The sequence below is a fragment of the Urocitellus parryii genome, chromosome 7, assembly GCF_045843805.1.
Source record: "Urocitellus parryii isolate mUroPar1 chromosome 7, mUroPar1.hap1, whole genome shotgun sequence".
NCBI lineage: Eukaryota > Metazoa > Chordata > Mammalia > Rodentia > Sciuridae > Urocitellus > Urocitellus parryii.
In genome coordinates this window covers 87,383,899-87,410,660 of record NC_135537.1, presented here as the reverse complement: position 1 = coordinate 87,410,660, position 26,762 = coordinate 87,383,899, and the positions used below count along the sequence as shown (strand labels likewise).

Genomic DNA, 26,762 nt, shown 5'->3' with positions numbered 1-26,762 from the left:
CAGCGAGGCCCTGCCGACACCCGGATTCACCTCCAGACTGTGGGAGAATTGGGTTCTGCTGCTTTAAGCCACCCAGCCTGTGGTGATTGTCACAGCAGCCACAGGGGACTAATGTGACCCTTACAAAAGCTGAGACACCTGCTCCCCTGCCCTGCCCATACCTTCCTGGCTGGAGCCAAATCAGGGGTCCTGGGGCTATGTAAGGACACTGGAGGTCACTGTGTCAGTGGCTGCTGTCACAGACTCAATGGCTCATCCTTCAGACAAGTTCTGCAGGTCAGCACCGTGACTCAGGTCCAGCTAGATCAAAGTTTCAGAAGGCTGTGTCCCACATGGAGGCTCTCAGGAAGAGTCCCTTTCCCTACCTTCTCTATATGCCAGAGGCCCGGAAGAGAGGAGGTGGAACTTCCTGGGAGCAGGAACCTGGGGGGTTAAAAGTTCGCAAGCTCCAGGGAAGTCTCTATGTGTCTTGCATACAAAATATCAGGGGATGCCAAAACCAAAACAAACACACCTGTAATTAAGATAAATGACATTTAACTGCAATTGAAAAAAATCAAAATCAATGCAAAAAAATTCATGATAGCCCGGCACAGTGGTGCACACCTGCAATCCCAGTGGCTCAGGAGGCTCAGGCAGGAGGATGGCAAATTCAAAGGCAGCCTCAGCCTTAGCGAGGCCCTAAGCCACTTACTGAGACCCTGTCTCAAAATAGAACATAAAAAGGGTTGAGGATGTTGCTCAGTGGTTAAGCCCTCCTGGCTTCAATCCCTGGCACAAAAAAACAAACAAACAAACAAAAAAACACACAAACCCCAAACCAAACCAAAATAAAAAACTCCATGATAACAAATATTAAAGTTTTAAATAAAGACAGATAAGCCACGGTGCTGTGCTGAGCCAGGTGAGGGAAATCGGTAATACTGATCCTGTCTCCATTTAAAGGTTCAATATTTAGTGCATCGTGGATAAGTCTTGCAGTGATTTCGTATTTTGAAAATACTATTTCTCTGAATACGGATAGTCTTCCGCACCTCCTTGAATTTCCCACCCACTTGGGCGGCCTGGGGCGGCTGCGGGAGGCTGCGGGCAGGATGGCTGGGCAGGAGCCAGGGAGCCCCGCGCTCTCCCTGCACCGCCGCGCGGGCCCGGCAGGGGACGGCGTGGGACCGCTCGTCCGCAGTGGGCCGCGTCCTCCCCGCCGCTCCCTCCTGGCTCACAGCCGAGAAGCAGGGTCTCTGGCTGAGGTCTTGGGACAATGGGCCCAGTCACCTGCTGTGACTCTGGATGCCTGTCCTGCGAACAGCGAACAGCGGCTGATGCCTGCGGCTGGGCCCGCAGATGTGGAGCTGAGATCACCACTTCTCCTGAGGGCATGGTGGACAGAGCCTGCACCTGTCCACCTGTCCTCCCCACTGGCCTCCCCAGCCACCGCCCAAGGCAACCACTCGCCCTCCTGGGCATGCCTCAGGACACCTTCTGTTCAGTAAGGAACCCTAGCTGCACCGCATTTATTGAGCACTTCTTGTATGCCAGGCGCGGTGCAAAGCCATTGTGAGTTACCTCCTTGGAGCCTCACAATGGCCCCAACTGACTGAGAAGCAAACAGGAAGCAAGGTCACAGGGTTGTGGGGATCCCAGCCAGGTCTGAGGTCCCTGTCCAGGATGGCGGAGGTGTTACAGGAGGACAGGAGGACACCTGAGACTGAAAGGCTGGGTGGAGAGTCCAGGGAGGCGGAGTGCATAAACACCAGGCCAGGGTTCCTCTCAGGCAGTCACTTAGAATGGCCATGTGGGGTCACTGATGGTGGGTGTACCCTGGGCGCCCAGCCACACAGAGGGAGAGGGAGGCCCTGCAGGAGTGGGCCAGCTCTGGCCAGGGATCTTGGTTTTCTCTTTGTGTGTTTTCTACTTTGCTCACTTTCTACTGTAGGCTGAGGGCATTAGTTTGCATAATTTAAAATGAAAAGCATAAAATGGAGGCCTTTTGGAAAAAAGTACTTTTAAAGAAATTAACTGAGAAAACACAGCTAAGATAAACTCTCAGCAAGAAGCCAGTTGAAGGGAGTTTCTGGGGTGAGGGATGGGTGTGGGCCTGTTTCCCTGCTGGAATGGCAGGGAGAGTGCCTCTCTGGAGGGGTCCACCCACAGACAAACAGTAACTCCTAACACTGATGTGGGGATGGCCATGTGCCAGGGACCCTGCACACTTTTAATCTCCACAGTGACTCTGTAAGGTAAGTCTTTCTGTTTTAATTATCATTCCTATTTGTCAGATAGGAAAATTGAGACCCCAGCCAGGTAAAGTGATTTGCCTAAGGTCACACAGCACAAAAGAATTCTAGTCTCTGTATTTAACCCAGAGCCCTCCCTGGCACCCTGACACCTCCTCCTCCCCACCCTGGGACGCAAGCTTGGTCTGTATAAAAAGCAGATGTTTCCAAATAGTGAAGATGCACTTTTTTAAAAAAAATTAAATTTGTTCTTATTTGTTATACATGACAATAGACTGCATTTATATACTTTGATATATCTTACATAGATGGGGTATAATTTCTGATTTTTCTGAGGATATCTATCGTAGACACATTGGTCATGCACTCACATGTATACATAAATCCATAATGTCTGTTTCATTCTGCTATCTTTCCTATCCCCACATCCCCTCCCCTCCCTTCACTTCCCTCTACCTAATCTAAGGTAACGCTATTCTTCCCTAGTGCCCCCCTTCCCCTGCTGCCTTATTGTGAATTACCATCTGCATATAAGAGAAAACATTTGGCCTTTGGAGAAGTGCAAATCAAAACCACACATCTCACTCCAGTCAGAATGGCAGTTATCAAGAATACAGGTGAGGATGTGGGGGAAAAGCCACACTTGTACACTGCTGGTGGGACTGCAAATTGGTGCAACTGCTCTGGAAAGCAGTATGGAGATTCCTCAGAAAACTTTTGAATGGAACCACCATTTGACCCAGCTATCCCACTCCTCAGTCTATGCCTAAAGGACTTAAAATCATCACACTACAGTGACACAGCCACATCAATGTTCATAGCAGCTCAATTCACAATAGCCCACTATGGAACCAACCTAGATGCCCTTCAACAGATGAATGGACGAAGAAACTGTGGTATATATACCCAATGGAATGTCACTCAACTTTAAAGAAGAGTGAAATTATGGCATTTGCCAGTAAATGGATGGAGCTGGAGACTATCATGGTAAGAGAAATAAGCCATTCCCCCCAAATCAGATTCACTCTTGACAGATCAGAACTTTTGAGGGCCACAGAGGGTGTGTTGTCCTTCAAAGGATGGTTCAGGGTCACAGACCCTCCTTCAGCTGTGATCTCTGACGGGGAGAGGCTGAGAGCTGCTAGGACACGGGTCCTGAGTTAGCTCTGAGGGGGTCCGTCCCACAGTTCTTGGGGTGAGGTGCTGGCAGGGCTGTCCACTTGCCCACCTCTCAGCTCCCTGCTGCTGCACTGTCTCCCCTCCCTCTGCCCCAGTCGCTCTCTCCTGGCCAAGTTCTCATCTTAGCTGTGTCCCTCTCAAGGGTGATTCCTGAGCAGGGTCTCTTCACACCTCTCCCAGCCAAGTACGCCTATGAGCGCTGGTGCAGAGGGCCAGGGTGTGGCAGATCCACTGTCTTGGGGAAGGGACAAGGGCTTGTGGTTTCTGCTGCAAACGGGGAAGCAGGAGGGGGTGATTCAGGCAGGAGAGGTGGTCAGGCTTCTGGTGCTTTCTCTATGGTTCCCGTCTGTCCCCAAGGCATGGCCAAACTCGGCTTTGGGGCTTCGGTTGCAGGTGGAGAGAGAGCCTGTAGCCCTCTGCTGTAAGAAGCCCGGGCGTGACCTCAGGCAGCAGCGCACCTGGGGCCAGGAACCTCGAGGTCCTCCCTGTGGGCCAGGAGGTCATAGGCAGGAGAATAGGGCCCTTGATGAGGGGGGAGGGGGAGGATGCTGGGGGATGGGGGATGGAGGCCGATAGGCCCTCGCCTGGCGCCCTCCTCCTTGTGCGAGGCTCTGCGAGGCAGACAGAATGGGGAGGAGGCACGGGTGAAGAAGGATGGATGGCAGGGGCCTGTGGGTGGGCGACAGTGGTGGCTGGGTTTTCTGTGGGTGTCTGGCTGGTGACCTTTTGGAGGATGGATTCAGAAGTGACTGCTATTTGTTGAGGCCCAGTTCAGAGACGTTGGAGGGGGGTGCCTCCTCCACGTTAAATGTCAGGCCCCTACTGTCTCTGGAAGAGGGAAGTTCATCCCTGCAGGATGCAGGCAGATGATGCTCAACAGGCTCCTGACCAAATGTGTCCTTAGAAAATGCACCTGTCACCTGGCCTGTCTGGGGTTAAGGGACGTGTGTGCCCACATGCTTGCTCTTGCCTTCCCCGAAGTTTCAAGTTCCTCCCTCAGGGATTTGTGGTTCGGAGTGGAAACTCAAATTTGCTTGCCACCCCCCCTTTGTATTTTTGAAAGGGGGGTACTTTGGCGGGGGTCTGGCTGAGACAGTGGCAGAGCCACTAAGAGGGAGGGCTTCCCAGAATTTCTGGCTCACAGCCCAGCCCTTGTGGCCTCTGGATGGACAGCAAGGCCTCTGGTGCTGAGACCCCAACTTCTCCAAGGTCCACTTTGCTGATCTCCTGGCCTCTGCCCTCGAGACCCTTAGGGTTGGTGCAAATCAAGGCCCAGGGGCCAGAGCCACAGCACCAGAGTCTGAAGCAGGCTCACCCACCTTGCTGGTAGTCTGGGGCAGCCCCTTGAGCCTTTGCATCCTCCCCAGTAGGTTGGGACAGAGATAATGCTTGCTTGAAGTCCAGGAAGGGTCAGGCAAAGCATATTGAGCCATGGCTGGTATGCAGGAAGTGCTTAATCAGTGCTTGCCCTTGCTCTTCTCTCTGTAGTGACTGAGCAGTGCCAACTGACTTGGTAACAGGAACCCCTGGGCTGGGAGGGGATTCTCGTCAGCCAGTGGGGTGGGGCGAGTCCCTCTGGGGGTGGAGAAGGTGACGAGTGAGCATCCAAGAGCTGCAGGGAGATCTGGACTTTCTGCCTGTCTTGCAGGAGGCTGGCTGGACTAGGCCTGTGGTCTCAGGGTTGATGTGGGGACATCTGGCACCAGCTAAGAAAACCCACCCTGTCACCTCAGTGGGTCAGTCCAGCATCTTTTGAAGGGATCTATGGCACCTATTTTATGGGTCAGCAAACAGACTCAGAACTGTCCAAGATTCATGGCTGTTGACTGGGGACAGGGTCTAGAATCAGGTCTAACTGCCTCAAGCTTCTTACAAATTAGACTCAGCTGCCATTCTGGGGACAATGACTTCCCAGGAGGCACCTGGCTTGATTTCAGTGACAGAATTAGCTCTGCACTGCCCCCACCCCCATCCCCATCCCAGCCTGGTCTTCTAATGCCAGTCCAGTCCAAGTAAGTGGCCAAGCCAGCCTGCATGGACCACCTCCATCACCCTCCTCTATCCTGTTGCCTGGAACAGAGTAAGTGACCACACAGAATGCTTGTGTCTGGGACAAATGCAGAACTGGACAGTGGTGTTACCTGGGACTGTCCTGGGCAGATGGTTGGCCCCTTCTTGAAAGGCAGTGCTGATATGAGGAGCAGGGACAGGGGCAGCTCTCCCTTGGCCTGCCAGGGTAGGATAGGGAGTGGCTCATCCCTCCTTGCCCTCAAGGAGGATGCAGAAGGACCTGTTGCCCAGAGGTAGCTCACCACCAGGGGGGCAGGGTGGTGCCGCCCAGGCTGGCTGGGACTGAACCTTGTGCTCTGCGGGAAGGCTGCTCCCAGGGAGGTCCAGGCTCCCCTTTCTGGGGATCACCCAGGAGGCCCACCAGGACCCCGCCCTGCCTCTCTCCCACTGTTGTGTATTTCTTTTCTTCTTCTCTTTCTCCCTCCCTCCTTCCGTCTCATTCCCCTCCCTCTCTCCTCCCCAACCTGGGGTGGGGATGGAGGTGCTTGTGCCCTCTGTGGGGCCTGACCTTTTCCCTTCTGGAGGAAGGAACAGGGATGAGGAGCTTACCTAGACCCAGCAGCCTGCTGTTGGCTGAGCGGACGCTGTAGAACACATTCACAGGGCGGGCGTGTGGCCTGGCGGCTGGAGAAGAGGAGAGCTTGACGGGCCACCAGGGCTTGGTACTTTGTCAACCTTCCCTGGGGTCCATCCAAGGCATCTGGGAGCCTGTGGAGGGGAGGGGGGTGGGAGGGTTAGGGACAGCAACTTCCCCAAGGAGTCAGTAACACAACAGTGACCCAGATTCCTTCCCAAACACTAGAGAAATGTTTGTTTTCTGTAAGTTGTTTTTTTTTTTTCCTTTTTCCCCCCCTGATTCTAACCCTGAGAACAGGGCTGGGGATGAAGTCAGTGTTAGAGCCTCACTTGGCATGAGTGAGGGTGTGTTCCATCCCCAGCCCAGGGTGGGGAGTGGGTTATCCAACCCTGGAAATACTTTTGGTCTGGGTCAGTAGCTCTCCTGTCCTTGTGGCCTCCATATCCTCAGGTGGTTTGGACCCTCAGCCCCCTGTGCTGGGTGAGGTCAGCTGCTTCATGCCCTTTTGGGACCCAGGAGCGTGGTCCCAGATGCCATTTCCGTTTGCACAGAAAAGCAGTGGTAAGAAGGCTTTGAGATCCACTTCTGAATAATTCCCCATGGCATGGAGATGGGGGTCTGGATGACACCTCGCGGCATGAGGTCTGGCGTGGAGATGCAGGTACTGGACAGACAGATTCACCTTCTGGGCATCTGAAAGTCAAGCTGTGGGTCATTTAAGGGTGTGCAGGAAATTAAACATATCCAGTGGATTTGTGCATTTACTATCTACTAAAACTGAAGTAACACAGGGAAGTGCACATATACACACACAGCCAAACGTGCGTCCACAGGCAGAACACACCTGTGTCACGGCACTCAGACTAAAGAGCAGAAGGTGATGAGCAGCCCCCACAGGCCCCTCCCAGCACCACCGACATGACTCCCATCCTGACCCCTGTCACCACCATTAATGTGTCTCTTTGCACTTCACATAAACAAAATCCCTCAGTGTGTTCTCTTTCCTGTTAGTGTTTGGCCCAACTATCTGCGGATTGATTTCTGTCTTCGATTCCACCACAGCAGGTTTCCTGAGTCTCAGAGCGATTACCATGAGCAGGTCCTTTGGGTGCTGCTGGCTGACGGCAGGAATGACCAGGTGCCCAGGTGGCCACAAATGAGAGTGAGAACCAGTGTGGCTGACTGGGGTGTGAGAGCCTGTCTTGGCCCTCCATGGTGTTCCACTTGACTTGTGCAGTGGGTAACATATATTCTCTTATACGTGTAAGAAGTGGGGAAGACTATGTATGAGAAATAGAAAGTCCTGTGGCCCATTTTCAGAACATAGTATTTAGCATTTAAATGTAAAATGACTTGGGATGTAAGACAGGCAGCTGGAGGGAAGAGCAGGGTGGAAAGTTACAGACAGTTAATACCTGAGTGTAAAGATTCACAGCCCCTCGACAGACAGGAGGTGAGAAGGAAGCCCCCACCCCCCCACCTGACCAACAGAGCTAAACTCTGCCAAAAGGCACTAAATCCAAGGGGACTTTCTTGCCACAGGAAAACAAAGGGAGGTGGGGACAGTTAAAGATCTATTTTTTTTTAAATAACCCAATAGGGGACAGTAAAACCCAGGTGACATTTGGGAAGACTGTGCACCCCAGAGTGCTCAGCCAACAGGGAACTGGGGGAGGGAACTTGCACTCTAGGAAGAAAACACTGGTTGTAGCCAATCTGTGTGTCCCTGACCAACAGGCACCTGATCTTGTAAGACTGCCACTAAAGCCTTGCTTTCCCTGTGCCTCTGTCCCAGTCCATTCTTTAGATCTGGACACAGGTGTGTGTGTTTCTCACAAGCCGGGGGCTCAGCTGGGATCTCTGTGTCTGTGTGGGGTGGAACTTTGGGTGGACTGCGCTAAACTAAAACCTTGCTTTTAGTTTAGACACATTTAAGCAAAGAGAACCTAAAGCTGTTTTTCCAACTTGCTTGAATGTCCTGTCCCCTTAGAGGCCATGGAAAGACCTGAGACTGCCCAAAGGGGGGCAGTTGAGGACACAGGGAGCTCTGGGTGTGCAGGAACTTCTCAGGAAGGGGGACTGGGCACATGGAGGGCTTGGGGTGTGTGAGAAACCTCCAGTAAGGGGGATGGAGTACCTGGGGAAACTCAGTTACAGAATCTACCAAAACGGAGGTAGGCCCACGGACAGCGAAGGAAGATGGAAAGATCCCCATGGGCACAAGTCTTCTTTTCCTGAAGACCCTTTTCCTGAGAAACCTGTGGTTTCCCACATTCTTTAAATATCTGGACTGACTCTAATCTGATCCCAAAGTCCACTCTGATGGGATACAGATGTTCCATCGGTTCCTTTACTAGACTCCTTATGGAGGGGACTTTTTTTTTTTTTTTTTTTTAAGCTTTGGTCTTTTCCTCAGCTCGACATTATTCTGGTGAACTCATCTTCGGTCCCACACACCTAAAGTGAGATAGTTTGTACTGATTAGTCCTGTTTTTGTCCAACTGGAGTTTCTAATCCTTTGTTCTTCTTTAGGCTGTTTTTATTCAGAGGCCTGTTATTCAAGGGTTAACTCTGAATACACTAGGAAAGAAACTTACTCCTTTGTAGAGGCCTAGGCAGCAACAGTCAAGAGTGTGATGGTGGGAGTGAGTCTGTCCCCACGGAGGAGGAGAGGCCCCTGAGCCTGTGAGTCCAGCAACCACCGAGACTGACGGACTCTATTCCTAACGTTCCCAACTGCACGGTGCTTTTCATGTCCGGGTCGTACTGTTAAAAAAAGCCGATATTTTGGCCCTTGCCCTCCAAGGTCTATTTTAGTTTCTGAAGCATCATTTTACATGGGTAAGAATAATGTCTTTGAAATGAATAACCTACATGTTTTCCTAGGTGGTCAGCCAAATACTAGTTTCTATAAAATATTTGAAGTGAAATGTCCATTGGCTTTGAAGGATTTTTCTTTGTCAAGAATAAGTGAGTTAAAGTGTTAACTATAGATTTATCTGATACCTTAGTTTTCATGGGTAACCTAAGTTAAAAATGGGTACATTAGATTTAAACACTTATGAATGTGTTTGTTAGAGGAGACATCTAATTAATTTGCAAAGTTAAAATACTGAAACATCAACTGCTAAATTTAAATTTAAGTACCCTTGGCTTCTTAAATTTTATAAGGTAATATATGCTTGGGTCTATTAAGCGTTTTTTTTTAATATTTATTTTTTAGTTGTAGTTGGACACAATACCTTTATTTTATTTACTTATTTTTATGTGTGCTGAGGATCGAACCTAGGGCCTCACACATGCTAGGTGAGCACTCTACCGCTGAGCCACAACCCCAGCCCCTTAAGTGTTTCTTTTTTTAAAAAATTTAATTATTTATTTATTCTAATTTGTTATACATGATGGTAGAATGCAATTCATTTCATATTACACATATAGAGCACAATTTTTCAAGTGGCTGGTTGTCCACTGCCGCAGCCTGGCTGGACACCGAATCACGAGCCACTCAAGTAGGAACAAAACTTTATTTTGAAAATGCCGCCAATCCCGGTAGGCGCCAGACAAGCCAGCCGATCCACCCACGTGGTAGCCTCTACTGGAACCGCCCGGACCTCCCCCGGAATTCCCTCCTACCGTCCTTCCCCAACCAATGGGAACTCTCCAGGAGTCCGGTAACATGAGTCCCGTAGCAGGCCAAGGTGAACTGCAGGAGTCCAATTTCCATATGAATGTAAATCTTAACATAATCATATAATCTCAATGGCTAGCTGGCATCACCTTACAACCGAAAGTGCCATGCATCATATTATTTGCTTGTGGCTCCTAGCACTCCACCCCTTTATTCCTCTAAACAGTTTCTCTTCCTGGTACTCATGCTGTTGCTGTTAACCATTTATTGCCTAACATAACAGTACCTTGCTCTCAGGGACCTAATTTTATTTTGATGACTGGGGCAACCCTTACTTAAATGCTACTAACAATTAAAGAGCAATACAGACTGGAGTGTAATTAAGTGCCCAAATATGTGGCTCAAGGGTAAGAATCACCAGCCTTTCAACATAATGAAGCCTGTGGGGTGAAGAAAATGACTGTTCGTCCTGGCAAAACCCCTTGTCCCTCTCTCCCACATATACCGCATCTTTATCTCAGAGACTCCTAGTTCTTTCACCCCAAACTTCTTTGACTCATGCCTTCCTCCCTGCATCTGAGCCCAGCAAGGAATATGGGGGAGGGGGGCATGACTCCCGCTTGGCTGGAGTGCTGGTTTATGTCTCTGCCAGTCTCTGGGAGGTAATGGATGAGCTGCCCTAGTCCAGCTGCAGCTGATCCAAAGCACTTCTGCTTTTCAATAAGTCCTGAGGCTGTGGAGGGTGGGAGTAGCCTCCAGTGCTAGGGAGTATCCCTAGCAGAGGTTCAGAGGTCCTCCTGGGCTGTTTAGGGCCCTTGGCGATGGCCACATTCAGATACTGGCTGGAAGCCAGGGGAGGGAGCTTGGGGTAAGGGGAGGGCCCTGAGGGAGGGGTCAGACTCCTTAGGAAAGAGTTAATGCGAAGAGAGGGAGGGGATAAGACGAAGAGACCGAAGGGAAGGCTCAGGTAGGGAAAGAACGGCGGAGGGAAGCCTGGTAGGGGAAAGGGAGCTTGCAGGAGCAGGGCGTCAGAGGTAGGGAGCTTCCCCGTTCTGCACCCTCAACGCAGGGCCGCCAACTTCCAGCCGCAATGGTGACTTTCAGTTTCATTTCCACGGACCCTCCTGCCTGGGCAGCAGCGGCCACTGCGATGCCCAATATGTTCAGCTGCCAGCAGCTCCGGGAGACGGGCCAGTGCTTCCTAGTCGTTCTAGGACTAGACATGGAGACAGATCGCGAGCAGCTGCGAACCGTTTATAACCCCGACTTCAAGATCAGGTAAGAGCCTACGCACCCCCGGCCCGAAAGGTGGGCCCTGCCTACCTCTGCTGCCTCCTGCCACTCCCCTCGCACTTCTCACTTTAGTGCAACCAAACTTTATGTGATACTAATCATCACTCACTATTACTGAGGTCTTCTATGTGCCAGGTGCTGGGCTAAGTGGTTTGCTGCAATGCTACTATCTTGGGTGAGGATCACAGCAACCTTTAAAAGAGGCAAGCCTTGCCATTCCCATTTCTTTTTTTTTAAGAGAGAGTGAGAGATGTGTGTGTGTGGGAGAGAGAGAGAGAGAGAGAGAGAGAGAGAGAGAGAGAGAGAGAGAATTTTTTAATATTTATTTTTTAGTTTTCGGGGGACACAACATCTTTGTTTGTATGTGATGCTGAGGATCGAACCCGGGCTGCACGCATGCCAGGCAAGCTCGCTACCACTTAAGCCACATCCCCAGCCCTGCCATTCCCATTTCATAACGGAGGAAAGCGAGGCTCCCAGAGGTGCAGTAACGGCCCAGGTAGCGAGGTCACACCCCTCACCTTGACTCACTGTGCCCTCCCTCTTTTGCCTGGGTAGTGCCCATTCATCTTTAGGAGACCTGTCCCCTCCACTAGGCTGCCCTGGGAGCCTCAGAGGCTGCACTGCGGTCACACACTGGAATCTCTGGGTTCAGTCTGAGTGCTTCTCAAGGCAAATCTGGCCTACGTCACCAAGACTCGGGTCAGGTTCTTCAAACTGGACCACTGGACTGACTCACGGCTCCCAGAAAAGAGGAGAATGAAGCTGAGCTCAGATATCAGCAAGCATCACAAGTCACTGCTAGCCAAGAACTTTTATGACAGGTGTGTGTCCGTGTGTGTGTGTGTGTGTGTGTGTTTGTTCGTGCACACACACTTGCTTGTGAGGGGTGCTCAGGGCATGGGGGAAGGGGCTGTCTAACCAAGAAAAGAGTAGTTTGCTCAGGTCGTGGGGAGGCCTCTTCCTTAAGGAATGGGGGAAGCAGGTGGGGTCTTGGCTGCGGGTGGGAGCATGGCTGGCACTCTCCCCAGGGCATCCCCCAGCCCAGGCCCCTCCTGTGCTGGCCCCCACCCCCCAGGGCTGAGTATCTTCACAGGAAGCATGGGGTGGACGTGGAAGTCCAGGGGCCCCATAAAGCACGAGATGAGCAGCTCCTTATCTGCCTGGATTTGAACCACAAGGAGGTGCTGACCCTGAGGCTCCGGAACAGAGGAAACAAACCTGCTACCCTCAGTCACCTCTTCCCTTTCTGCTGGACACCCCAGTTTGCCTTCTACTATGGTGACCAGAAGCTGCCCTGCCTGCTGGGCCCCAGTGAGTAGCTTTCCAAAGGGAAGAACTCTGGTTGGCAGGGCTTGTCCTAGCAGGGCTGCAGCTTTGGAGCACACACTGTGGCTCTCCTAGTCTCCTTTCGGGATGGGTCCAGCTGGGGTAGTGTCGGGGTCAGCATGTTGGTGGGAGGGTCCCTGCCTTCCCTCTCCCTTCCCATTCACTCAACCTTCTTCCTGCAGGTGAATGCTATGAGTTGCATGTGCACTGTAAGACCAGCTTTGTGGGCTACTTCCCAGCCACGGTGCTCTGGGAGCTTCTGGGAACTGGGGAGTCTGGTTCAGAAGGAGCTGGCACTTTCTACATTTCCCATTTCTTGGCTGCCATCGACCACAGCCCTCTGGCTGCACAATTGAAGCCCACAACTCCCTTCAAGTGCACCTGGATCACTGGAAACCCTGTGTGGACCAACTGGATAGAGGAAGGACTTATAAGCCCTCTGTCCAGACCTGATGAGTCTTGGCATGTCCTTATCACAACAGTGTGGGCCCTTGGGAAAAGCCCAGAGCTGGGAACCAGGGGCCCCTTTATTCCCTCCTTTGGGCTCAGAAAAATTTTTCTGCCTAGGAAGCAAATTGCAGGAGAGTAGCAGGAACAAGGACAGTATGAAAACATTTTTTTAAGTGTTTTCACTGTGTAATGAATTATCAGGCAGCCCATTATAGACCAACACCTCTCTCTCTCTCTCTCTCTCTCTCTCTCTCTCTCTCTCTCTCTCTCTCTCTCTCTCTCTCTCTCTCTCTCTCTCTCTCTCTCTCTCTCTCTCTCTCTCTCTCTCTCTCTCTCTCTCTCTCTCTCTCTCTCTCTCTCTCTCTCTCTCTCTCTCATAGCATTGGGGATCAAAACCATGCATGCTAAGCCCATGTTCTACCCAACCCCCTCTCTTCACTTTTTAAATTAAAAAAAAAAATGGTAGTACTGGGAATTGAAATCAGGGAAACTTTACCACTGAGTTATAGCCCCAGTCCTTTTTATTTTGAGACAGGGTCTTACTAAGTTGTTGAGACTGGCCTTGAACTTTTGATCCTTCTGTCTCAGCCTCCTGAGGTGCTGGGATTATTGGCATGCACCACCGCACCCAGATCTCTCTCTTTTTTAAAACAACTTTACTGAAATAATTCACATATCATACAGGTCAGTGATTTTTTTTAGTATGTTCACAGATATGTGCAACCATCATTACAGTCAGTTTTAGAACATTTTATTATGCCAAAGAAGAGCGACCCAATACCCTTCAGCTACCACCCTTTTATCACTCACACCTGCTCAGTGTTTAGCAGCCACTCACTTTATCTCTGGCTCCATAAATTTCCCTATGCTGGACATGTCATGCGAATGAACTCATGTGTAAACATCTTTTCAACATAGCTAGCTAGTTACAAAATACTGTAGGACTTTCACAGTTAGATAATTGTTCACTTTTTGATAACAATATATAGGTGCCAGGTGCAGTGGCACATGCCTATAATCCCAGTGACTTAGGAGGCTGAGGCAGAAGAATTACAAGTTTGAAGCCAGCCTCAGCAACTTTGTGAGGCCCTACGCAACTTATTGAGACCCTGTCTCAAAACCAAAATTAAAAAGGGCTGACTGGGGATGTGGCTGAGTGGTAAAGTGCCCCTGGGTTCAATTTCTGGTACCCCAAAACAAAATATATATATATATATATATAAATTAATCTGGAAGCCTGCATACCCCAAAAAATTAACATTGGCTGTCTCAGGATGGTAAAAATGTTATTATAATTTTTTGCCAGATTCTTTTTTTAAAAATGAAAATGTATTATAAATAATATTTTTAAAAATATTCCAAGTATTGGGCTTTCCCAAATTGGTCCAGCCATGGACCGAGCAGCCACATGAGCTAGTGAGCTCCATGTCCTTGGGCAGAGGCTGCCGACCACCCTTTGGCAATGGCATCACAGGGGTCCTTGTGCATCCTCCACTGAGGGGCATTCCCAGAGTCTTGAAGGTGACAAGTTCAATGTTTATGTAAGCTTTTCCCCCCACTTCTGCAGTGCTAAAGGCTATGACTTGAAGCTAAGTATGGAACTGGGGACCTACTATCCACCCCCATGCCTCAGGTAGCTGCTCCCCATCCTTCTTCAGGGAAAAAATATCTTCACTGCCTCAAAGGAGATTGCTGAGATCAAGTAAGTGCCTCCTCTCAGTACCCCACTCCCGTCTTCTCTCTCCCTGCTGGCCTCTGCCTGTTGCTTTGGATGTCTGTCCAGCCTCCCAGGCTCTATTCGTTCACCCTTGCTGAGCATGCCCACTTGCCAGGTGCTGTTCCAAATGGGCCTTGCCCATTCTGGTGGGGAACAGTGAGCACTGATCATTTCTTTTATTTTATCTTGTACATTCCATATTCTGGTGAGTGCTTTGAAGAACTCAAGTAATGCTAAAGTAAAACCAAAGCAGGACAAGTGGATGAATTGGTGATGCTTTACAGAGAGCAGTCAGTCCTGACCTCTTTGAGGAGGTGACATTTGAACAGAGAATGACATTTGAATGAGGTTAGGGTGTGAGTCATGGAAGGAAGATCTGGGGGAGAATGTTTCCACCATAAGATCTACCACGGATACTCAAGTCAGGTCTGAGGTTGGGTCAAAGACATCGGAGGAAGCAAGACTTGGGGCTCCCTTCTTCAAGGCCTCTGACCCAATCCATTTCTCTGTCCTTATGGTCTTCTCTGATTCCTGGTGTGTTCCTAGTTGCAAATGGGAGAGGGTAGATGCTTCTGGTCATGGGGGTGCTTGACCTGTCCCTTTCCTGCCCTTCCCACTTCATCCCCCAACCATCGCTGCCAGGGCCCAGCTGGAGACAGCCCTGACATGGAGGAACTATGAGGTGAAACTCTGACTGCTGCTGCACCTGGAGGAGCTGCAGATGGAGCACGACATCTGGCACTGTGACCTGGAATCAGTGCCCATGACCTGGGACTCCGTGGACCAGAACCCCAGGCTGCTCACTCTGGAGGTTGGGGCTCAGATCAGGTGCAGGGAGGGCAGGCTCAAGTCAGCCAACCTCTATAGGCCATTCCTAAATACAGGGCAAACCTAGAAGAAGGATGAAATAGTTCCTGTCCCAGAGGGGTCAGCAAGGGGTAGGGTGGGCATCCTTTGCCCAAAATGGTGTCAGAGCAGGACATTGGGGTTTTAATCTAGACTTTGCTACTACTGGCTGTGTGATCTTGGGCAAGATCCTTGCTTTCTCTTAGCCATAGGTTCCTTATCTAAAAAGCATAGAGCTGGACTGGAAATTCTTAAGCCCCTTTCTAGCACACAGATTTTGAATGTGTGTACCTTAGACCAGAATTACCCATGAGAATGAATTTCTCCACACAAATGCAGGTGGGAAGAGAGAACAAGGATGATCAGGGCAAGATGACTACAGGAGATGAGTTTTAACAATATTTTAAAGGCAGAGTAGAACTGAGCTGGTGAGAGGGCAGCTGAGTAGAGTGGGAAGCGGCTGCCAGGCCTTAAACTAGCCCCCTGGAGTTCTGAACCTGTAGCAGCTTGGGAAGGTTGTATTCTTCCTCTCCTCACAACTCCTGTCTGGTGGGAGAGGAAGGGAAACAGGGAAAACGCAGCTCTCTGAGTCTTGGGTTAGAAGGCCAGAGCCTCAGTTTTCGTCCCTCAGAGGTCTGGAGAGCCTGGGGGTTGGGTCCTTCAGTGACCATGCTTGGGACAGAAACTTGCTTACATTCACACCCTGTAGGTTCCTGGTGTGACCGAGAGCCACCCCTTAGTGCTGCGGGGGGACCACCTGTTTTCCCTTCTGTCCTCTGAGACACACCAGGAGGACCCCATCACCTACAAGGGCTTCATGCACAAGGTGGAACTGGACCGTGTCAAACAGAGCTTATCCATGAGGTGGGTGTTGGGGGAACCCTTCTTCAGTCTTCTCCCTCAGGCCAGGGGAGAAAAGAGGCTTTCTCCTAAGATGAGTGGATCCCAAGCACAGGGAAGGGGCTTTTCTTCCAGGGAACTCTGAGCTACCTCAGCAGCTGCCTCTCCTAGGGAGCTTTTATTGAAGTCTTGGAAAGAGGGAGTGGAGCAGAGGGAGGTGGAAGGAGGTCCTGGCTTTTTACTGTCTGGCCCACCTAACTGGAGCTCCTCTACCTTTCTCCCTATCCAAACCCTCCTGAGCCGATTTGTGGATGGGCTGACCTTCAGGGTGAACTTCAACTTCAACCACCAGCCCTTGTGGGTCCAGCATCGGGCCCTGGAACTGACAGGGCACTGGCTGCTGTGGTCCATGCTTTTTCCTGTGGCCTCCCGTGGGGTCCTGCTGCTGCCCTCAGATGTGAAGCTCAAGTGAGACTGAGGGCAGGGGACTCCAGGGCTGGTTGGAGTGTGGGGCTTGGGGATGGAGTCCTAGAGGCCTCTGGGATGCTGGATAAGTTGAAGTTCAGATTCCCAGCCTCCCTGGCAGGCTGTATGACTGGAGTCTGGAGTCAAACCCAGAGCAGCTGCAGGCCATAAAGCACATTGTTATGGACACCACACATCCAGCCCCCTACATCATATTTGGGCCTCCAGGAACTGGCAAGACTGTCACATTAGTGGAGGCCATTAAGCAGGTGAGGCTTGAGGATAAACCTGGGACCTATATCCTTGACTCCCCCAGATGGAGTGGTTTTCCCCAAATTCTGATTTCCTTCATCTCCCTGAAAGTTCTTGTTTCTCAGCAGCCATCAAAAGGAGGTGGGGAGGGCTGGGGCTGTAGCTCAGTGGCAGAGCACTTGCCTAGCATGGGTGAGGCACTGGGTTCAATCCTTAGCATCACATAAAAATAAACAGATAAAATAAAGGCATTCTGTCCATCTACAACTACAATTTTTTTTTAAAGTGGGGAGCTAGAGTCAGTGTGTCTGTTGAGCACTGTTGGGTAGGTTGGGCACTGTGTGGCTCTTGGAGTGACTTTTTGCATTTCGGTATTCCTAGACTTGTGTGTTTTATTGCAGTTGTTGTCCCACGTCAAAGTGCTAATTGGACTAGCAGGGCTCCGGGATAGAACTTGCCTTTTATATCACTGCCTCCCTTGGCTGTGGGAGGCAGATGCTGCACTGCCCCAGTGTGAGTCACCAGAGTTCGGGAAGCTGCTTCCCACACTCTACCTGTCCGCATCTCAGGTGGTGAAGCACTTGCCCGAAGCTCACATCCTAGCCTGCGCTCCGTCCAACTCAGGTCCTGACCTTCTCTGTCAGCAGCTCTGGGTCCACCTGCCCAGCTCCATCTACTGCCTCCTGGCCCCCAGCAGGGAAATCCACATGGTACCTGAGGACATTAAAGTCAGGGAAGTGCAGAGGGTCAAGGGATGGCAGATGTCTGGGAGACTCTAAGGGTAAACCAGAAAAGTAGGGAGACTTGGATCCTCACCCTTGGGTGGGTGAGAACCCTCCCTGGGCCTCAGTTTCCTTGTCTATAAAGTGGCCCATTGCCAGAGTGAGGGTGGGCATGGGTAGAGCCAAGCTGATGCCTCATGTTGCTTCACAATCCACAGCCCTACTGTAACAGGGATGCGAAAAAGGGGGAGTATGTGTATCCATGATGAGAGTGGTAATTAAGATACCACATCTTAATTACCACTCTCATCATGGCCAGCAGGTGGGGAGTGTGTGTGTAAATAAAAGGGTAGTGGGCTGGGAAGATGGGGAAGGGTTCTCAGTGGGTGAGTGAGGGACCAGATTGGGTGAGCATTCAGGTTTGGTAGTTGGGTGCCTGGGGATGACCCTGCCTGGCGTGACACCTCCCAGGTTGGTATCAGCCCAGTTTCCCATTGATCCCTTCACACACATCTTCATTGATGATGCTGGCCACTGCATGGAACCTGAGAGTCAGGTGGCCATAGGAGGTGAGCGGCTCAGGGTGGGCTGCAGGTGTGCCACCCTGCATGGGGATATCCCTTCACTTACCTTTCTACTCATACCACCTTTGCCTTCTAGGAAAAATGGAAGTTAAGGAAACAGGCAATCCAGGAGGGCAACTGGTGCTGACTGGAGACCCTTGACAGCTGGAACCTGTGCTGCGGTCCCCACTGACACAGAAGTATGGGCTGGGGTACTCGCTGCTGGAACGGCTGCTCACCTACAATTCCCTGTACAAGAAGGGCGCTAATGGCTATGACCAAGCTCATCACCTCAGTTCATAACCAAGCTGCTATGAGGTATGCCCACACCCTCATCTCCCTCCACTGCTAGCCCATGCCTTTGCACCCACTGTGCCCCAGCAGGAGGCTCTGGTCTGCATTCCTGGTGCTCTGTGCCTCTGTGATGCAGAAAGGACTATAGACTGGAAGGTCAGAGGCCTCCTTTAGCTAGTGGTTTCATTCTGGACTAGTGAGATTATCTAGATATGGGGGTGGTCAGACACCAGGATGTGTCTGATGTCTGTCTCAGATGGCATTTCCAGGCAATCCAAGGAGAAATGAGAAAAAGAATAGTTTTTCATAAACATATTATCAAATTAGAGGGCTAGGCAGTGTTGTTTGTTTTGCAGTGTGGGGATTGAACCCAGGCTCTCACACATGCTAGGCAAAAATTCTACCACTGAGTTACATAGCCAGCTCTGTTTTGTTTTGTCTTTTTAAGAGTCTCTTTGTTCCCCAGGCTGGCCTCAGGCAGTCCTCCTGCCTCAGCCTCCTGAATAGCTAGCTGGACCTACAAGCACACAGAACCACACCCTGTTTATATACTTCTTTTACTGAATAATTTTAGACATTAAAAATGCTTGGATGAATACCATGTAGGACAGTTGCAGAAAGGAAATGTTATTGTGTCTTTACTACTTTTATTTTTGGATTTAACATATTATCTCAAATAAGGGTAATGGGTAGTGATACATTGTTTCTGTACTGCCCTTCCTTGGCAAAATTGAAAGCTGAGTCCTTAATTTCTTAGTTTTTCTTTTTCTTTTTCTTTTTTTTTTTCTTTTGAGGGATGGGGTGTGCCAGGGATTGAACTGGGCATATGACCACTGAGCCACATCTCCAGGCCTATTTTGTATTTTTTAGAGACAGGGTCTTACTGAGTTGCTTAAGTGCCTTGCTTTTTGCTAAGGCTGGCTTTGAACTGGTCATCCTCCTGCCTCTGCCTCCAAAGCCACTGCGATTACAGGCATGCACCACCATGCCTGGCAAATCTTAGTTTTTAAAAGTAATTTGAAAAAAATAATAATAATTTCACTGGTCACTGGATCCCTATGGACCCACAAGTTCTGCTTTATATGGTGTGCAATGCCTGGCAGGAGAGCTTGCAGGTGAATGTATCCTGCTATGCAGGAAGCAGGAAGCAAGATGCTCATGTGTGGGCCTAAAGCCTGTCCCCCCAGGGCAGGACAAAAGTAATCCAGGCCTTGGTCTAGCTCTCCCTCCCTCCTGCCTCTCAGGTACCATCCCACCATACTGGAAATTCCCAACCAACTCTACTACAATGGAGAGCTGCAGGCCTGTGCAGATGTGGTGGATCAAGAGTGCTTCTGCTGCTGAGAGGGTTTGCCTCAACAGGTGAGGCTGGACAGAGCAGGACTCAGGCCTCCACCCCCATATCTTGATTGTTTACTGAAGGTAGGAAAAGGCTCCACTGAACACCAGGGGTCCCTCCAGTTGTCATCTTGGCCTAAGCTTCCTTATTGCCTGCAAGGGTTTTGGAGTGGGAGGGAAGGGAAGCAGGGAAGTCCAGCTGAGAGTTTCCTCTAACCCTATGACCAGGGATTTCCCATCATCTTTCATGGTGTGATGGGCAAAGATGAGTGTGAGTGCAATAGCCCATCCTTCTTCAACCTGAAGAGGCTGCCACGGTGACCTCCTACCTGAGCTGCTCCTGGCCCCTTCCTCTAAGAAGGGGAAAGCCCGCCTGAGTCCACGAAGCATTGGAGTCATCTCGCCATACCGGAAGCAGGTCAGGCCCTCAGTTCCCAGCAAGGATGGGTCCTCCCCCAGGTGATAACTCTCGAACAGCCCTGGCCTCTGCTGGCCCTATATCTCAGAAGAGTGCAGAGGTAAGCTGCCTCCTCCCTCTTTGCACCCCAGCTTTCTGGCCTCCTTCCTGCCTGGTTCCTCTTGAATTGAGGTGACTGCATAAGAGAAAGATGCCTTTCCCTTCATTCCAGGTGGAAAAAATCCATTATTGCATCACCAAACTTGACAGGGAGCTTTGGAGACTGGAAGGACTTGAAGGTGACACACTACTTCACATTCACTCTCACCGTCTTTGTACCCTTCTTTTTCCCAAATCAGAGACCTCAGCTCCTGTGCCACTGCTTCAGTCTGGCCCATGTCCCTGTCCCACCTCCACTGCCTTGGACAGAACTGGATTTTTCCTCATCCTCTTGCTCCTCAAAGCTCCAGCTTATAGTTCTGGCATGGGATCAGGAAGCCTGCATGTTTAACAACCTCCCATGTCACTGTGATTGGGCAGGTTTGAGGACTTTGCCCTAAGAATGAAGTCCAAATGCCACAGCCTACCCCCATCTGTCATGTGATATTGTCACCTCATCTCCACCCTCAGTAGTTTAACACTTGCTCTGAGATGGTGATTCTTAGTAAAGAGAAAAATCACCTGGAGGGCTTTTAATACTACCAGGGCCCCTCCCAGCCAATTAACACTGATATCTGGGGGCAGAGCCAGGGCACTAGTATTTTTTTAGACTCCTCAGGTACAAGCCTGAAACCTACTCTTTTGGGATTTGGAGACATCTGCCTTGGAAAATTCTGATCAGGAGGTCTGGGTTAGGGCCCAAGGTTCTATAGTCTTAACAAGGACTTGCTGATTATCTCCAGGAAAGTTTTAGAAACACTCTTTGTAGTTACTGTGTTCTTTGAAACACTGTTTGCTTTGTTCTGATGGCTTTACAGGCCCGAATCCCAGAGCTAGCTTCACTCTTGAGGTTGTGCTTCCAGAGCATGCCTCCTGTCCCCTGTGGCAGCACTCACCCACTGATCAACAATTGCCCAGTGTACCCTCCTTGCAGCTCCAGAGCCATGGGGCAGACGTCCCTTAAGTTCCCCTTGAACCCACCTATTCTCACGCCCTGCCTCTATCTCTTCTAGGTGGACTCTGTGGAAGAATTCCAAGGCCAAGAATGCAGCGTGGTCTTCATCTCTACTGTGCAAAGCAGACAGAGCTTTGTGCAGCTGGATCTGCACTTTAACCTGGGTTTCCTTAAGAACCCCAAGGTTGGAGGGCTGGTGGGTGTGGCTGGAATTCTTCCTTCCTCTGGCCCTTCCTTCCCGTGACCCCACCACTTCTTCCTTCCAGAGGTTTAACGTGGCTGTGACCTGGGCCAAAGCTTTGCACATCATAGTGGGCAACCCCATTCTCTTGGGCCATGACCCCAACTGGAAAGCGTGAGCATTCCTGCCCTGTAATCCCTCATGGTGGCCACAAGCCCCAGCTTAGGCAGCTCTATCTTCATTAGTACCTGCTTATGGCTCAATCCTCAGGATCAGTTAATCTTCATAAAACCTCCATCTTATTTGTAAGTGAGCTGACATTTAGAGCTTGAGCAACCAAGGCTCAGATGTGGCAGGACCCAGCCTGTGCTGGTACTCCTCATCCAGGCCTGCACAGCTCTGTGTGCCAACACCTCTGTACCCCACAGAATCCTGGAGTTCTGTAAAGAAAACAGAGGGTATACAGGGTGTCCCTTTCCTGCCAAACTGGAAATACAGAATGGACAGAACTTACTTCAAGATCCGAGCAAGCTCAGCCCCTCTATCTTAGGTATGGCTGGGCCAGGGTGGGCCAGGCAGGGGACAGTGGTGGAAGAGAAGGTAAAGAAGACAAAGCATACCTCCTTTCTTTCTAGGGCCCCATGGTCATGACTACCTCCCCCAGGAGTGGGAGAGTGAAGGGGACCTGTCCCTTCAAGTGGAGCCCAAGTGGAGGAATGAGCTCTGAAGACACAGCTTCCTGCCTTCTCACACCAAGCCAAGCACCCAACCTGAACCAGAACCCAGCTGCACCCAACCGCTGCACCCAACCCTGAACCAGAACCCAGCTGAGCTGCCCCTCTAAGGGACAGGAAGGCTGGGGGATGGTGTTTACAACCAAGCCTTTCCACCCCTTCCACTGCTGGGGAGAATGACACATCAAGTTGCTTGTTAGCATTGTTATGGGGGAAGGGGAAGGAAGAAAAACTTTGAAAACAAAAAATCTTGTTCTATGCAATAGCCTCTTGATCGTGTCTCCTCATCTTGGCCCCAGCTTCCTGTGTCCCCAAGCTGACCTGCAAGAGGGTGAGACTGTCACACCCTGTCCAGGGCCACATCTCCTCACAGCCTCCATGTCCAGGGGAGGAAACTCAGTGGGAAGCCACCCACTGGTTTCTAAGTTTAGTCCAGGCTAGAGACCATGCCCCTCACCCGCCTCCCAGGCTAAGCCAGGCATGACCTCATCTCTGCTCTAAGACTCCACCCTTCCACCCTAGTCCTGCCTTTGCCAACAGGGGGCCAGTCTGGCAAGCAACTTGGAAATGAAGAGAGAGATGGGACTCTGGGTTTGTAGCCAAGATAGGAACCAGACAAAGGAAACAGGAAGCTGCCACACGTGTGTTGGAACCTGTGGCCTTTATTCATGCCCCCCACCAAGTGCAGTCAGAGACAAGGCCCCTGCCCAAAGGAGAAACCCCAATACACCTACCCTAGAAATGCTCCTCTGAGCCAGAAGTATATAAAGTGATAGTGTGTGACCATCCTCTGGGGAGGGCCAAAGGGAGTAAGAGCCCTACCCCTGGACCAAGGCAGCAGGGAGAGGGACTGCTCAAGAAGGGCAGGCCACAGGCCCAGCTCCCAGAGGACAGGGAGGGAGGGCAGGCCTGCCACCACTCTGGGGGCTAGGGAAACGATGCAGTCCTGGGCATGAGGGAACTGGAAAAAGGAGCCTTCAGCATGGAGTCCTAAGGGTGGAGCTCAAGGGCAGGTGGGTGATCCCTAAGCCCCTGTGAAGGAAAAGGGCATCAGGAGCTGTGGGGATCTCAGAGAATGGGACAGCCCCTCTGGCTCTTATTCTTGCGGACCTGGAGGCCAGCTTGAGTGGCCATCTCGAAAACCTCCCGCAATCCCTCATAGGTTTTGGCAGAGCACTCAAGGCACTGATATGACTTGCCATATCCCGGCCTTCCTCAGATCCGACGGGTTCCTGAGAAGACAGAAGATAAGGCAGAGGAAGCTGTTGGCTAAGTGCACCTCTCACCACATCACCCATAACAAATACCTCCTCCAGCCTTGAGCTTACAAAGCATCCAGGCCCCAGCTGCCCCAGGCAGGGACCTAAACCTCATGTTTACATTCAAAGTTGTCCCCAGACTAGCCCCTCCTCTCCCACCTAGTTGCAGACCCTATGGTCCACATATGTTTTGCCTGAATGTGTGTTGGCTACCTCCTAAATGACTACCTTCTCCATCATCCCCCCAACCCATCCTCTGCCTGCTGTCCCCAGTTTAAAACCTTGCCTTCTATAATTATCCTCTCAAGATAGTCTCTATTCCATACCCTGGCAGCTTCATGTAATAAACTCTTCCTCTGGTCAGTGGGCCACTTAGTGAGACCCTGAATTAGCCAGCTCCCTCACCCTCTAAGCCTTTCTTCAGCCATTGATGATGCCCTTCCTCCCCAGGTACACTGATGGCACAGTCTGCATACATACCCTAAGTGAAACATAAGCTGTCTCCCCATGGACAAAGACTTCCTTATTCATCTTAGTAGCCCCAATTCCAAAGACAGAATAATAAACTGGAATAAATTAAAATGCCAAGTGACCTTGGACAAGTCACTTCATTCTATGATCATCTGATTTGATACTGAGGTTCCTTCTGGTTCTTAGCAGGGCACACACATGGGAGTGGTAAATATCACTATGACTGCTTAACACAGGACAGTTGGCTGAAGAGAGAGCTTCTTTCTGCCCCAGCCTGCAACCCCTCAGAGGGCACCTTCCTCCCCAGGGTTCCCCATCAGGCAGCCCCACCCACCTGCTTCATCTTGGCCAGCTCTCTCCTGGTATGCTCATCTTGCCACAAGTCCTTCTTATTCCCCACTAGGATGATGGGCGCATTGGGGCAGAAGTGCTTCACCTCCAGGGTCCACTTCTCAGGAATGTTTTCTGCACAGACATGTCCCAACAGGTACCTCAGTTTAAGCATGTGAGCACTGGTCTTCCTTCCCATAGCAGTCTGAGGCTGATGGTCTCCTTCATACCTCAAAACCCCGTCCCTTGTAGCATATCCTCCCCCAAGCCCTTCCAAACACTGGAGATGCCACAACAAAGGAGCCAGCAGAGCCTGTGTGGCCCTTGTGACTCCATCCCCACAGCCTCTGAAGATGGCTGACTCCAAAGCGTCTCTACCCCCTCTCTCCAAAGTCCTCACCCAGGCTGTCGTGGCTGTCAATGGAGAAGCACATGAGGATGACATCTGTGTCCAGATAGGAGAGAGGCCAAAGACATTCATAGTCTTCTTGCCCTGCTGTGTCCCACAAAGCCAGCTCCACCTGACAAACGGGCAATACATAGCTGACCCCAAGGGCCCCAACCTACTATCCAGAGATTCTCTCAAACCACTAGTCCTGCTCTGTGCAAGGCACCATATTAATCACAGTCATAACAAACTCAATTGAGTTTTTCTTTAAAGTTCTAAGATGTAAACTGGGTGTAATGGTGCATATCTATAAACCAGCAATGTGGGAGGCTGAGGCAGAAGAATCGCCAAGTTCAAGGCCATCCTGGGGAACTTAACAAGATGCTGTCTCAATTTGTTTAAAAAAGTAAAAAGGGCTGGGGATGTAGTTCAGTGGCAAAGTGCTGCTGGGTTCAACCCCTAGTAACCACTCTCCCACAAAAATCACTAAAATGTGTTTGATTTTTGTGATCTCAAATGAATTGCTATCGTGAATACCACTTTAATTCTCACACTCCTTTGGGGTAAGTCATGCCATCATCACCATTTTGTGGTGGTGGGGAGTTTAAACCCAGAAGCAAAGGGACTTGGCCCTGATTACACATCGAGTATGTGGTAGAACCAGAGGATATATGCAGGTTTTCTTTGGGGTACTGGGGATTAACTCAGAGCCTCATACATGCTGGGCAAGTACTCTACCAATAAGCCACACTCCAGCCCTTTTTATTTTAGAGAGGGTCTGAATAAGTTGCCCACACTGACCTCAAACTTGTGATCAATCTTCCTGCTTCAGCCTCCTGAGTAGCTGGCATGATGGGCATGTACCACCACACGTGACTATATCCAGGTTTTCTAAAAGTGCAGTTTCATTTCTCAAATTTTACTTGTTCCCACAGAAAAATAAAACAAAAATGTGAGTGATTGGTAAGGAAGGACATTCTATGTGACCAAGAACAGGGTTCCAAAGCAGGATAGGAAAGGGCTCTTGGCCTTACCTGCTTGCTGTCCACCTCAATGTCTGTAATATAGTTCTCAAAGACAGTAGGGAAGTAGACCTCTGGAAACTGATCCTTGCTGAAGACAATGAGGAGGCAGGTCTTTCCACAGGCACCATCCCCCACAATCACCAGCTTCTTTCTGATTGAAGCCATGGCTAGGGCTGGCAAACAAGAGGCAGTAGGGATTTGGGGAAAAAAACTGGTAGTCCAAAAACTGCTCTGTGGCCTCCAAAACCTCTCCACAAACCTGGAAGAGAAAACTGAAAAGGGGGCTTGCTTCTGCACATTCTTGCCAAGCACCAATCCTGTAGGAAACAGAGTTTAAGATTCCTAATTTCTGGGTCAGGGACAGGTCTTCTCCAATGGGTTAAAATATAGCAGTAGGAGGTGGAAGAACCCACTTGGGAACCAGAAAACATGACTTTCAACGTTATCCACTCAATTGAGGGGAAACATTCAGCAAGGTGTTCAGGGATGCCTCCAGAAAAGCCAGCTTTTATCTGCTTTGCATATTGGAGTCATGAGACAGATTTCATTTGTAACAAGATTTGATACATTTAAGGTTTAATAATTGCTAAGGTGTAATCTAGAACAGATTTTCCCTCAGCTTGAGTCACGCTTGCCTAGTCAAAAACAAGGAGTCCCTCTACAAAACCAGATACTAGCATAACCACTTACTGGGTGGCTGATACATAAGAGAAGGAATATTTATAAAGCCCCAAGGTGCCCACTCTTTGGTGGGTATTTTGACAAAAATTATTTACCTCAGTTTCCGGTGGCTTGTTAGGTGAATGCTGCACTTCCCATTTTGACCAACAAGGAAACTCTCTGAGGGTTAGATAATCAGAGTGTCAAGGACAGCACTCAAAGCAGGGCTATATGCCTCCAGAGTCTCTGCCTTTCTACATGTCACCTCAGAGGTGGAAAGGAGAGCAGGAGGAGGAATACCCAGACAGAGGACAGAGGCAGCAGCCAGCAGCTTCTCTGACCCACCCCACCTTGTCCCCAAAGCCCAGGTCACACAAAGGAGGCTCAGTCCAGGCAGTGCCCACAG

General features: G+C 50.4%; 2 pseudogenes; one reads left to right on the top strand and one right to left on the bottom strand.

The window, feature by feature from the left end:
• Positions 1-10,493: 10,493 nt before the first annotated feature.
• LOC144256016 (helicase MOV-10-like) lies at positions 10,494-22,216 on the top strand (annotated as a pseudogene).
• Positions 22,217-23,291: 1,075 nt separating this feature from the next.
• On the bottom strand, positions 23,292-25,861 carry LOC144256247 (rho-related GTP-binding protein RhoC-like; annotated as a pseudogene).
• Between the last annotated feature and the right edge of the window lie 901 nt (positions 25,862-26,762).